This window comes from Xiphophorus hellerii, chromosome 13, assembly GCF_003331165.1.
Source record: "Xiphophorus hellerii strain 12219 chromosome 13, Xiphophorus_hellerii-4.1, whole genome shotgun sequence".
In the NCBI taxonomy this organism is placed as follows: Eukaryota; Metazoa; Chordata; class Actinopteri; order Cyprinodontiformes; family Poeciliidae; genus Xiphophorus; species Xiphophorus hellerii.
In genome coordinates, this window is record NC_045684.1 from 8875745 (window position 1) to 8889538 (window position 13794).

Below are 13794 nucleotides of genomic sequence, written 5' to 3' on the forward strand. Positions count from 1 at the left end.
ATATAATGACATTAAAAGTGTCATTATTACGACACTTTTAATGTCATATTTAATAGTGTGAGGCATTTTAATTATGACAATTAAAATTAAAAGGCCTCACACCTTATATATATATATATATATATATATATATATATATATATATTATATTATAATAATGTCATATATCAGTATGTATGTATATATATACTGTATATATATAATGACATTAAAATTGTCATTATTATGACACTTTTAATGTCATAATTAAAAGTTTGAGGCCTTTAATTATGACAATTAAAATTAAAAGGCCTCACACCTTATATATATTAACTTATATTAATATATTATATATTATTAATATATATAATTATATAATATATATATATATATATATAAATATATATAGATAATATAAATATATATATATATATATATATAATATATATATATATAATATATATATATATATATATACTGTACATAATGACATTAAAATTGTCATTATTATGACACTTTTAATGTCATAATTAAAAGTGTGAGGCCTTTAATTATGACAATTAAAATGAAAAGGCCTCACACCTTATATATATTAAGTTATGAAGCCTAGGCGCAAATTCAAACTGGAAGACTCTTTTATCCCCACCGGGACCCGTTAATTGAAGCGACCTGCCCACAATCGTCGACCTATCAACGCCGGACCAAGCCACGTCACGTCCAATCACCGACCAAGTCCCAGCTGATAAGGACCTTCATCCGTGGTGTCCTTCGCTCTCCAGCCGAGCTCAACCCACCACCACCCTTGTCCTCCATTCGCCCGGTCCCGAGGCCCGCACCCTTCTTCAACCTTCACCACCAGTGCCGGGCCCCGGGAGATGACGTTCCTAACAGCATCGGGGATGCTCATCTGAAGCCTATCGCTAACGCTGCGATAACCGTTATCCCCAGCCGGGGCCCGAGCGCCAAAGACTTTAAATTCTGTTTGTCAATAAACTCTTCTAATTGTCTTCTCATCTCCGTCTGAGTCTCTCCAGATTGAAATATATATATATATAATGTCATTATATACAGTATGTATATATATATATACACTGCCTGGCCAAAAAAAAAGTCGCCACCTGGATTTAACTAAGCAAATAGGTACAAGCCTCCTATTGGATAAGTACTGCATAGGCGATTATCTTTCAGCTGGCAACAAGTTATTTAACCCCAGCTGATGCAATGAGTAACTCCTCATTTCTTAAACAACCATGTCAAAAGACACATCCTGTGGTCGTGGAAAAGACGTTAGTCTGTTTAAGAAGGGTCAAATCATTGGCATGCATCAAGCAGAGAAAACATTTAAGGAGATTGCAGAAACTACTAGAATTGGGTTAAGAACTGTCCAACGCATCATTAAAAACTGGAAGGATGGAGGGGAACCATCGTCTTCCAGGAAGAAATGTGGTCGGAAAAAATCCTGAATGATCGTGATCGGCGATTACTTAAACGTTTGGTCAAATCAAATCGAAGAAAAACAACAGCAGAACTCAGGAGTATGTTTAATTGTGAACGCAAAAGCATTTCCACACGCACAATGCAAAGGGAACTCAAGGGGTTGGGATTGAACAGCTGTGTAGCCGTAAGAAAACCTCTAATCAGTAAGGCTAACCAGAAAAAAAGGCTTCAGTTTGCAAGGGAGCATAAAGATTGGACTCTGGAGGAATGGAAGAGGGTCATGTGGTCTGATGAGTCCAGATTTACCCTGTTCCAGAGTGATGGGCGCATCAGGGTAAGAAGAGAGGCAGGTGAAGTGATGCACCCATCATGCCTAGTGCCTACTGTACAAGCCTGGGGGGCAGTGCTATGATCTGGGGTTGCTGCAGTTGGTCAGGTCTAGGTTCAGCAACATTGTGTGCCCAAAGAATGAGGTCAGCTGACTACCTGAATATACTGAATGACCAGGTTATTCCATCAATGGATTTTGTCTTCCCAAATGGAACGGGCATATTCCAAGATGACAATGCCAGGATTCATCGGGCTCACATTGTGACAGAGTGGTTCAGGGAGCATGAGACATCTTTTTCACACATGGATTGGCCACCACAGAGTCCAGACCTTAACCCCATTGAGAATCTTTGGGATGTGCTGGAGAAGGCTTTGCGCAGTGGTCAGACTCTCCCATCATCAATACAAGATCTTGGTGAAAGATTAATGTGTAACACAGTAGAGAAGGGTATTACATATATTTTGGATAAATGGGCCAATAGGTTCGGCTATCGGAGCACAGTGGAGTGTTTAAATGACACACAAGGGCAGTTGGGTGTATTTAAAGAACTGGTTTTAGTGACAGAAAACACACAATTAACAGTTGCACAAAACACACAATTATGAAAATAAAATTACACACAATAAAATGAAAAAAAAAAGAAATAACAATAATACTTGGCCAAGTGCTAATTCTTAATTTCAAATAATTCGGGTGCACCCTGGTAATCTGCACTCCAAATTGTATTAGTCAGCAGATTAATCAAATTAATCCCAATTTGGTTTGATTCAACTTCATTCACAGGAGAATTTCCACCACAGCTGTGCGTCACAATGTCCGAAATAAAACAATCCAAACAGTATTGTCCAAAAATCAATAAATAAAAAAACAATAATAATGGAGAATGTCAGTTGTAGGTTTCACACATAACCGTGTGTGAAGATGTATGTTGCTCTCCTACCACACCGCAGGGTGCAGCATGACTCCAAATGGGATAGACGAAATCTGGTTCTCTCTTTAGGTCCAGGTGGGAAGGCTCGCCATCAATATCAAAGGAGGGATCCACTTCAGGAATGATCCAGTATAAAAAAAAACCTGACCTGTCAACAGACAGGACCAGCAGAAATACAGGACTTTACCAAGCCGTTCTAGCTTTAATCCTTCTTTCCAACACAGTAACAAAACATTACCTAGTTACTAAAACAACGGATATTTTTTTAACAACAATGTAACAAACGACAAAAACACAAATAAAAGGCTCCGAATATGCTCACCGATCTCAGTGCGACACACTTCAGACAACCGTATAGTGGGTCTCAATCCGGATGCGTGGGGCACTAAACGATGTAACAAGGCATATTTGATCTAAATAATATAAACTTAATAAAATAAAATTATGTTAAAGCCTAAATTTTACCTTTTATCTACGAAGAACAAGCTGAAATAACTGCCAGAAAGAGCCAACGATTCCTAACGGCTCTAACGGTAAAAAACTGAAGTTCAGTTTGTATTCATTTAATAAATAATTTCCAGCACAAAGCTGGACAATCAACATAAAATCTATTTACAAAAGAGTTTATCCACAATACAGTTAATACAGCACGTAAAAAATACTTTTAACTGTCGGGATACATACTCTGGCGCTGCCCCGCTCAGCAGTCTCACCGCGTCGGATCTCTAGAGCAAAGCCAACGGTACTGCAGACCCGGGGGAGAAGGGCGGGATCCACAACGGCAGCCTGCACCCTGATTGGTCCAGACGCTCTGGAAACCAAACTTCTCATTGGCCAGGCAGACCACCCAGCTTCCTTAACCTCTTCTCTTAAAGTGGCATACCCACTTTATGTGGGTTACAAATGCAACACTGGATGGAAATAAACCTTTGACACTGCAGAAGCTTATTGAAACAATGCCACAGCGAATGCGGGCTGTAATCAAAGCTAAAGGCGGTCCAACAAAATATTAGAGAGTGTGACCATTTTTTGGTGGCGACTTTTTTTTTGGCCAGGCAGTATATATACTGTATATCAGAGGTGGGGACTCGAGTCACATGACTTGGACTCGAGTCAGACTCGAGTCGTTAAAATCACGACTTGAGACTTGACTTGAAAAAATGCTCAAAGACTCGGACTTGACTTTGACTTTCATGCCATTGACTTGGGACTTGACTCGACTTGAAGCTGTTTACTTGAAAAGACTTGATATTTTTTACTCAAAGTCTTAAAATTTAAAACACATTATTATAAAGTGGCGTCATTAATTAATTTCACTCATTCCGTATCAATATGCGCAGACCGTCACTATGGTTTTCCTCTCTCCTTATGTATGTATGTGTACGTAGCTGCAGCACAACCAATCAAATTAACAGGATTTGGACGTTTAAAAAAACGCGGCAAAGCTACAGAGCTCAGGGAACGAAATACGAAATAACCGCTCGAATATGCTTCCGCGAGTAATTTCTTTTGGCTACGTAGGTTATGAACTTTCGACTAAAAAACGAACTGCAACTTGTAAAACATGCAAGAAGAGAATATCGGATGGAGATGCCACGACGTCCAACTTTGTCCGGCATTTGAAGCTTCACAAAGATCGGTAGGTGGCACTTTTCTTTTGCTGTAAGATAGTTGACTTTAGCTAACTTCGGGTTAGCATGTGTACTCCGGGTTAAATTGGTGATGATTTACCATAAATCCGGTCCTTCAAATGCCTCCACAAATAATGTGCACCGTGTTAGCTCAGGAAGCCGGTGGATAGTGAGCGGGGCTCCGGAACAGAAAGCAGATTCTGGACCTGAACACAGGGAACAGAGTCTCTCTGTCCCATCATGATGATGAGCCGGGTCTAGTATCATCTAAGGATGGTTGGTGTATTTGAAGACATCTACGTTGGGAAATTATATTGACAATATATTGTTTACTGCAGTCAGTGCATTAAGTCAACTGTTTTTGACTTAATGCACTGACCAGCGTGACTGTCACATGTGGCACAGAACCCATTTCCAAGTAGTATAGCTTTGCTGGGAAAAAAAAAAAAAGACCAAATACAGTGACTGTCCCAAATAAATTTTGTGTTTAGAATATCTGTCCCATATTTACGGAGGACTGAAACTAACATACTTAGAAATAAAAGCAGAAAAATAAATGCACCAGACCTTCCTGAGTTTACTTGTGATAACTTCATTTATACTTATTTCATTTTTTGAAAACTATGATTGTTGTAGTGTTGATGTTTATTTATGAATAGAAGGAGTAAACTGAAGTCAAATGTAATTCATGAATGGCTGTAATTTATTTTCTGACATCTGTTTACTTCTGACAGATTTGAAGAATACCAGATGAATAAGAGGATCACAAATGAACCTCAAATACGTATTTTAAAAAGAACAAATGGTCTAATATTTGAATTTTATGTATAATTGCAAATTATAAAAAAAAAATAAAATAAAAACGACTCGAAATGACTTGAAATTAAAGGTTCCTGACTTGAGACTTGACTCGACTTTTGCCTGTCTTTACTTGAGACTTGACTCGGACTTGAGGACAGAGACTTGAGACTGTTAAAGAGGAAAGTTATTATGTTAGCTTAAATTTTGGAAAAAGCATGGCTCTCCTTTTCCTCCTGTTAGCCGGGTCGCGAGCGGATGTCATCACGGCTGCAAAAGTACGGCGAAACAGAATGACGTCACAGATCACAGAGTTTAATCTCATACAAAGCAATCGACAACAAAGCTGCAGAGATACAGAGATATGCATTTTCTCATGAAAATAAAAACACACAAGGGAAGACAGACGAACACAAAACATATAAGACAGACAAAGGCGCCCTCGTGGAGAAAAGATGAAAAAAACTCTCTCAGCCCCTCTCCGGTGCTGCCCTGAAATTTTAACCAAAGAGGCGTTTCCCTATTTAATATATGCAAAGAAGGCGTTCTGCTCTTCGACCAATTAGAACTCCCTCAGGCCCCCAAAGAAAGTTGTGACTTCCTGATTTATAGCAAAGGTGTCTGTTTTTTTATCTAAGCAAAGGCGGACCACTTCGTGCCCATCGCTGCCTGATACGGAAGATCCCTGGCGCCAAACGTCCTAAGATGAGATTTCACAGACACCTCCGTAGTCCCCACTTCCATTGGAATGCAAATTTATTGCTCTGGTGTGGGGGAGGCAAAGGGCCCTGCTCTGTCTGCTTACCGCATCTCAGACGAGACCTGTTCCAAATAAGAGTATTGTATATAACTGTTACACATGTCGTAGATTAACTGTATTAAGCGCCAACAAATAATCATTTTCCTTTACAAGACTTACTTGAGACTTGCAACACAGTGACTTGGTCACACCTCTGGGTCAATTCTTTACCCAGATCCGTTTATTTATTTATTTATTTATTTACCGTTGAAGCTGTGTTAAAAGATAAAGCAGTCTAACATCGCTATTTAAGGCGTAATATTTCACATGGCAAATAATTGATAGAAGAGTAATAGAAAACCAACAGACGCAGCGGTCATCACATGCTGTTCGAACAGGTGATTCAATGTAATTGAATCATTAAATGTTCAGACTGGGCGGCGTGGACAACCGCCCAGGGCATCATCATGTGGGCCGCATCATGATGAAGTGACTGTATCTATACTGAAATAATATATTCTGGACACCTTTTATATATATATTTAAAAAACCTGTACTTTCTTTGGCACTTTTTCAGATGGTGGGTAGTAGGGAATTTTCCATAAAAAAAGAAATCTATAAAACGATCTGTATTTTCAGTCTGCAAAATGAAACAAAACTACTAAACATAGCCATAAATAACTGTTTTTATCTGATGAAGCAGCCTAATAAACATCTTAGAAGGAAGTTTCAATGAAATGCATTAAAAAAATAAACATTTTGGTGCAAGTCAAAAATTCCCTAAAATTAGATATTTTAAAAAACAAACAAAAAATCCCTGTTTTCTACCACCAATATCTATGAAACTATTAAAGATGGCCAAAATGGATGACTTTATATTATTCAGCGGCCTAATTTATCTTTAGTAGAGAAGTTTTATTTATTTGTATGAAAGATACAAATTTGAGAAGTGGTCAAAAAAATACACAATTTTGTCAATTTTTGAATTTTTTTTCCGTCGGTCAAATTAGCTCTGGTAGCATTTTTGTGGCCTAATAAATCTTTATTAAACAGTCCCAGACCCCTACAAAAAATTGAGCTTGTTAAGATTACATAGTCGGCTGGAAAAAATAGCTTTTGGGGCTTGGTTTCCAAAAGCCCCAAAAGCCTCCGTCATAATCGCCCTTTAGCCATTTCCCGAATCAGAAGCTACAATCGGAAGCCAAATTCAGCTTTGATCCAGACGGTCAGTTAGGATCGCCGCCACAGTTAGAGGACTGGACTGACGTTTCCTTCTGTGCAGTCCGGTTCTGTTTAGGATCCTGCTCATCATGCTATTAATGGTTTTAACCACAGTGCAAAGCAGCATCCGTGTCTCTCCATGTTTTAGACCAAACATGAAGGGAAACTTGACCAAGGGAAGCTAGTACAGTTAGCCACTGTGCTAGCCTAGCATAAAACCGCCACTTCCTGGACATACAATTATCACGTTTAAACAAGATACGTATCACGTCTAAGATAAGTATCACGCTATAACGTGATGGCACTCTAAATATTTTTTTTCCTGTGTGATAGCATTGCGCTTCCATACAAATCAAACCAAAATTAATACTGTTCCATCTGAGGACAGTCGGGAATAAAACCCACTTCCGTTTTTCAGTTGAATGTGTTTGGCTCATTTGTCTACACTGGGCCACCCATATATACAAGCATGAACAGCAGCCTAATAGGATTAAAGATAAAAAAGTGTGTAACACCCCCAGCCCCAAATGAAGGATTGTGGCTTTACTGATGAACGTGAGGTTTATTGGAAAGTTAACCCTGAGTTTCATTGTAATAGCTGTATGCACAAACACACACACACCCCCACACACACACACACACAAAAAGGACAGTGTAAGCTACAAAAACACAACCAGAACATTTCAACTAAAAATAATATTCACCTCTAAAAATATCAACTCTAATTCAAAACTATGCCCTAGTGTTTATATACAACAAATTCACAATTTCAATCGATTACAAAATTAGAACCGTCCTTATTTACAAAACAAACATACCTTGTGCCTCTATCAAGGGGTTCGCTAATAACTAGACACATTTTAACACGTTGTTGTAACTTGTCTTCTGTTCCTTTCTGTCGTTAAGCTGCCATTCTACAACATATATAGAGCAAAAATAAAAATAAAATAACATCAAATCAAAAACTGGAAGTCATATGTTATACAAAATAAAACGAGATAAAGGAAAAAAGCCCTTAAGATGTCTAAATGAGAAACGGCCACAGTTTAACCTGAGTTCATCAAACACTTTTCCTCACAAAAACCTCTTTTGATGAGGAAAACACTGTTGAGCAGATTCAATGGGAAACCGGTGATTGTGTTTTGCACATTGTTAAGCCCATATCAATTACAGCCACATTGGCAGAAACTAGTCTAATATGTTGGGAAAAGTTTCATTTGTCTTAATATGAACGAATTTATTTGGAAATGTTTTAATGGTTTGAAACATCTCCTTTACTAGAAGGTGGGAATCACTTCAGAGCTTTTCCTGGTTACCATAGCAATAGCAACTAATGCGACACTTCTACCTGACTGATGATGTCACTAGGATCAGATGCTTTGTGTCATAGAGCTATGACATCAGCTCTGAAACCTCTTAAATAGTTTGTCACTTGTGTTCTAGAGCCAGACTTGCAGAACCCAGCGGATTTATAGTTAATTGTTCTCTTTTCATTGTTAGACAGAAACGGAAGATGGATTCCCGTCAATTACCTAAGATTATTAATCCTTTGCTAAGGACAAGACAGAAGACGGAACCGAATGAAGAATCGAACCGACTTCGAGAACAGGAAGAATCTTTAAACACCTATGTTTCTTACTGGACTAAATACACTAAAGATACGGAACCTGAAAGAAAAATGACGGAAAGACTGCTGAGCCAAAGAGCTCCCTACGCGTCCACAGCTTATTACAGCGAGGTTTCTGGAAAAGACAAACTGTTTAAAAAGCCTTTAAAAGTAAAAGAAATGGCTAAGCGGGAGTCAAATGAAGGCTTTCCGCCTATATTTCAAAACACGCGTCCTGAAAAGGTTCCATCTCAACAGGATTGCAAGAAAATTGTTTATAACAATCTGGATGAAATAAAGAAAAAAGAAACTGCTAGTTACATCCTTTTGGAGGAAAAGCGTCGTGCAGAGAGGGCCAAGCAGCATTTACACCAAAAGTTACAAGAGGAACAAGAGAGGGAGAAGAAAGATAAAATGAAACAGATTCTGACTGATACATGGGACACCCAGGTTCAATAAAAAAGCAGAAAAACATGGAGAAGGCTGAAATTGAAAGGCAACAAATGGCTGCCATAATGCAGTCAGATAGACTGCATAAAAATGAAGAAATGGAAATGAAGAAGAGACAGAAGAAAGAGAAAAGCCGGAATTTTTTGAGACATAATGAGATTCAACTTAACCAAAAAGAGCAAAAGAAATCTAGAGGGGACAGTTTAAAGAATATATTAAAGAAAGAAACTGATTATGATGTTCTTTTACACAATAAGCAATGCAACAAGATGGCCAAGGATGAAGTTACCAAATTATCACATCAAATACAGCAGCAGGAGAAAACTCCGAAGCAAAAACCTCTGGCTGATGAATTGGCTACTAGACATCAGTACATTGATGACAAGGACAGGAGTCGTGAAATACGTCAAAAATTAGTGTACAACCAACTGTCCCTAATAAAGAAGAAAGAAGACGCGAAAAGGACAATTATGGAAGATAGGTCATTGAAAGAAATGAAACATCGGGAAGCTGCAGAGCAGAAGCTTGAAAAACTGGCGAAAGAGAAAAAAGCTGCAGCTACCAAGTCTCTGACCGACTCGTGGGATTATCAGATACGACGCAAACAGCAGGAGAAGAAGGAACTTCGTGAGGCTGAGAGGAAAGACATGTTATCCTTAATTGAGTTAGAGAGAGTGTGTGGAGGTGAACGTATTAAAAGTATCCATCTTGACAAATGCAAACAGCCTGTTTATGACGACGTTAAGGAGACTCTGCCAGCAGCAAGACCAGAGAGAAGTTGCTCCAAGTCCTGTGAGGGAAGAACGACGTATTCTGACAAACATGATGAAGGAAAAACCAGCAAGGTTTGCAGACCTTCACTGAGCTGTCAGAAAGTTACCAATACCAATACTGTCAAACTTCCCTCACTAAACTCCAAATCTGTGCACGTCTCTAAGAATTGCCAACAGAGTTCTAAAAAAGGAAAATTCCCATCCAAGGAAGTTTGGGATGCCGCTCTTAGGCTGCCGGCCACATGAACCGACAAGCAGAAGAAGATGGATGGATGGATGGACGGACGGACGGATGGATGGATGGACAGACGGACGGATGGATGGACGGATAGATGGATGGATGGACGGATGGATGGATGGATGGATGGATGGACGGATAGATGGATGGACGGACTGATGGATGGATAGATGGATGGATGGATGGACGGATAGATGGATGGACGGACGGATGGCTCTTCAAACCAGTCTTTCCTTTTCTCTTCAGCCTGTCTGTGAAAACAGCGGCTTTCACTTATCATTTACAAAACATCTTTGTAATATTTTCCGTTAGCAACGTCAGACATATGAGGCCTTAGCTTTGAAGGTAGCATAAGTCATTTTAACAAAAGGTTTTCTCTGGGTGCTCCAGTTTTCCTACAAAAACAATAGACAGACAGACAGACAGACAGACAGACATTGTCTGTAATTTTATTTATTAGTAAAATTAAGTAATCCTTCTTCAAATATAAGTTTTCTCTGGGTGCTCCAGTTTCTCTAAAAACACAAGTGACAGACAGACAGACAGACAGACATTGTAATTTGCTCTCTTAGTAAAATCAACTAATCTTGCAAACTAAAGTTTTCTCCGGAGCTCCGGTTTCTCTACAAACACAAATGACAGACATACAGACAAACAGATAGATATTGTCTGTAATTTTGTCTATTAGTTAAATAATTCTACTTTAAACATAAATTCTCTCCGGGTCTCTACAAACATGATGCTACATAGGTTAGCTAGCTAAAATAGATAGGTCTATCAATAGGTAGGCAGGTAGAAAGATACCTGCCTACCTATTGATAGACAGGCAGGTATACCTACCTGTCTATTAGGTAGGTATACCTGTCAGTGCATAAGACTGACATGACATCATAAACATGACATAACATCTGTCATGAACATGAAGGAGTCTTTATGAATGTTCATGACTGTTGTCATGAAGTGTCATTCGGTAAATAATGACACTTTTAATGCAAAGCTGCATTAAAAGTGCCAACTTCGCATTATTTTGAAAATAAAGTCACTTTAATGCAAGGTTGGCACTTTTAATGGACTTTCACTGCAACTTCTAGAGCAACTTTGCATTAAAAGTGTCATAATAATAACATTAAAAGACAAGGACAGAACTGTATTAAATTGAATATATATATAATGATGACATTAAAAGTGTCATTATTTCGACACTTTAATGTCATAATTAAAAGTGTGAGGCCTTTTAATTATGACAATTAAAATGAAAAGGCCTCACACCATATATATATTAAGTTATATATATATATATGATGTCATTATATACAGTATGTATATATATATATACTATACTGTATATATATAATGACATTAAAAGTGTCATTATTACGACACTTTTAATGTCATATTTAATAGTGTGAGGCATTTTAATTATGACAATTAAAATTAAAAGGCCTCACACCTTATATATAACTTATATATTAATATATATATATATATAATAAATATATATATATATATTATATTATCATATAATAATATATTATATATACTGTATATATATAATGACATTAAAATTGTCATTATTATGACACTTTTAATGTCATAATTAAATGTTTGAGGCCTTTAATTATGACAATTAAAATTAAAAGGCCTCACACCTTATATATATATAATATATATATATATATATATATATATATATATATATATATATAATATATATATATATATATATATATAATGTCATTATATACAGTATGTATATATATATATACACTGCCTGGCCAAAAAAAAAGTCGCCACCTGGATTTAACTAAGCAAATAGGTACAAGCCTCCTATTGGATAAGTACTGCATAGGCATCTTTCAGCTGGCAACAAGTTATTTAACCCCAGCTGATGCAATGAGTAACTCCTCATTTCTTAAACAACCATGGCAAAAGACACATCCTGTGGTCGTGGAAAAGACGTTAGTCTGTTTAAGAAGGGTCAAATCATTGGCATGCATCAAGCAGAGAAAACATTTAAGGAGATTGCAGAAACTACTAGAATTGGGTTAAGAACTGTCCAACGCATCATTAAAAACTGGAAGGATGGTGGGGAACCATCGTCTTCCAGGAAGAAATGTGGTCGGTAAAAATCCTGAACGATCGTGATTGGCGATTACTTAAACGTTTGGTCAAATCAAATCGAAGAAAAACAACAGCAGAACTCAGGAGTATGTTTAATTGTGAACGCAAAAGCATTTCCACACGCACAATGCGAAGGGAACTCAAGGGTTGGGATTGAACAGCTGTGTAGCCGTAAGAAAACCTCTAATCAGAAAGGCTAACCAGAAAAAAAGGCTTCAATTTGCTAGGGAGCATAAAGATTGGACTCTGGAGGAATGGAAGAGGGTCATGTGGTCTGATGAGTCCAGATTTACCCTGTTCCAGAGTGATGGGCGCATCAGGGTAAGAAGAGAGGCAGGTGAAGTGATGCACCCATCATGCCTAGTGCCTACTGTACAAGCCTGTGGGGGCAGTGCTATGATCTGGGGTTGCTGCAGTTGGTCAGGTCTAGGTTCAGCAACATTGTGTGCCCAAAGAATGAGGTCAGCTGACTACCTGAATATACTGAATGACCAGGTTATTCCATCAATGGATTTTGTCTTCCCAAATGGAACGGGCATATTCCAAGATGACAATGCCGGGATTCATCGGGCTCACATTGTGACAGAGTGGTTCAGGGAGCATGAGACATCTTTTTCACACATGGATTGGCCACCACAGAGTCCAGACCTTAACCCCATTGAGAATCTTTGGGATGTGCTGGAGAAGGCTTTGCGCAGTGGTCAGACTCTCCCATCATCAATACAAGATCTTGGTGAAAGATTAATGCAACACTGGATGGAAATAAACCTTTGACACTGCAGAAGCTTATTGAAACAATGCCACAGCGAATGCGGGCTGTAATCAAAGCTAAAGGCGGTCCAACAAAATATTAGAGAGTGTGACCATTTTTTGGTGGTGACCTTTTTTTTTGGCCAGGCAGTGTATATACTGATATATATAATGACATTAAAAGTGTCATTATTATGACACTTTTAATGTCATAATTAAAAGTTTGAGGCCTTTAATTATGACAATTAAAATTAAAAGGCCTCACACCTTATATATATTAACTTATATATATATATATAAATAATAATAATTATAATATATATATATATATATTATTATAAAAATATAAAAATATATATACTGTATATATATATATATATATATATAATATATATAGCTGGTTGGATAGCTCAATAGATAAGGCATCAGTATATCAGTATAGTCTGGGTCCTTAGGCAAGACCGTTCAAGCTACTGCCTACCTCATACCATGAGAGACACAAAAATGCATAACATGCCGGCTCAGACGTCGCCCGGCCAAACAAGGTCTGCGTCAGGTGTTGGGGAACCAGAGCACCTTGATGACAAATGGGCTACTGGAACAAGACGGAAATGGGCGAGAGATGAAAATGTGGATCTGTTGGAATGCTACTACTCAAGTAACCCTAATCAGAGAGGTTACATGCAAAGACTGGTGAAGGAATGGTTACTTCGACATCCCCAGTCAACACTAAGCGCTAAACAACTAGTAGCTCAGTGTTCCAACATCCGCAAACGGCAACTGCTATCA

The 13794-nt window shown here is 38.0% G+C and overlaps 1 long non-coding RNA gene across 2 annotated transcripts; it reads right to left on the reverse strand.

The window, feature by feature from the left end:
• Positions 1 to 2382: 2382 nt before the first annotated feature.
• LOC116731019 (uncharacterized) lies at positions 2383 to 3574 on the reverse strand. 2 transcript variants are annotated; one of them, XR_004341474.1, is made up of 4 exons: positions 3363 to 3574; positions 3144 to 3205; positions 3001 to 3063; positions 2386 to 2826 (listed from the first exon to the last, which is right to left on the reverse strand). It is a non-coding gene; the product is annotated as an uncharacterized LOC116731019 (long non-coding RNA). The 2 variants fall into 2 exon arrangements; XR_004341473.1 differs by having other exon boundaries at positions 2383 to 3063.
• Between the last annotated feature and the right edge of the window lie 10220 nt (positions 3575 to 13794).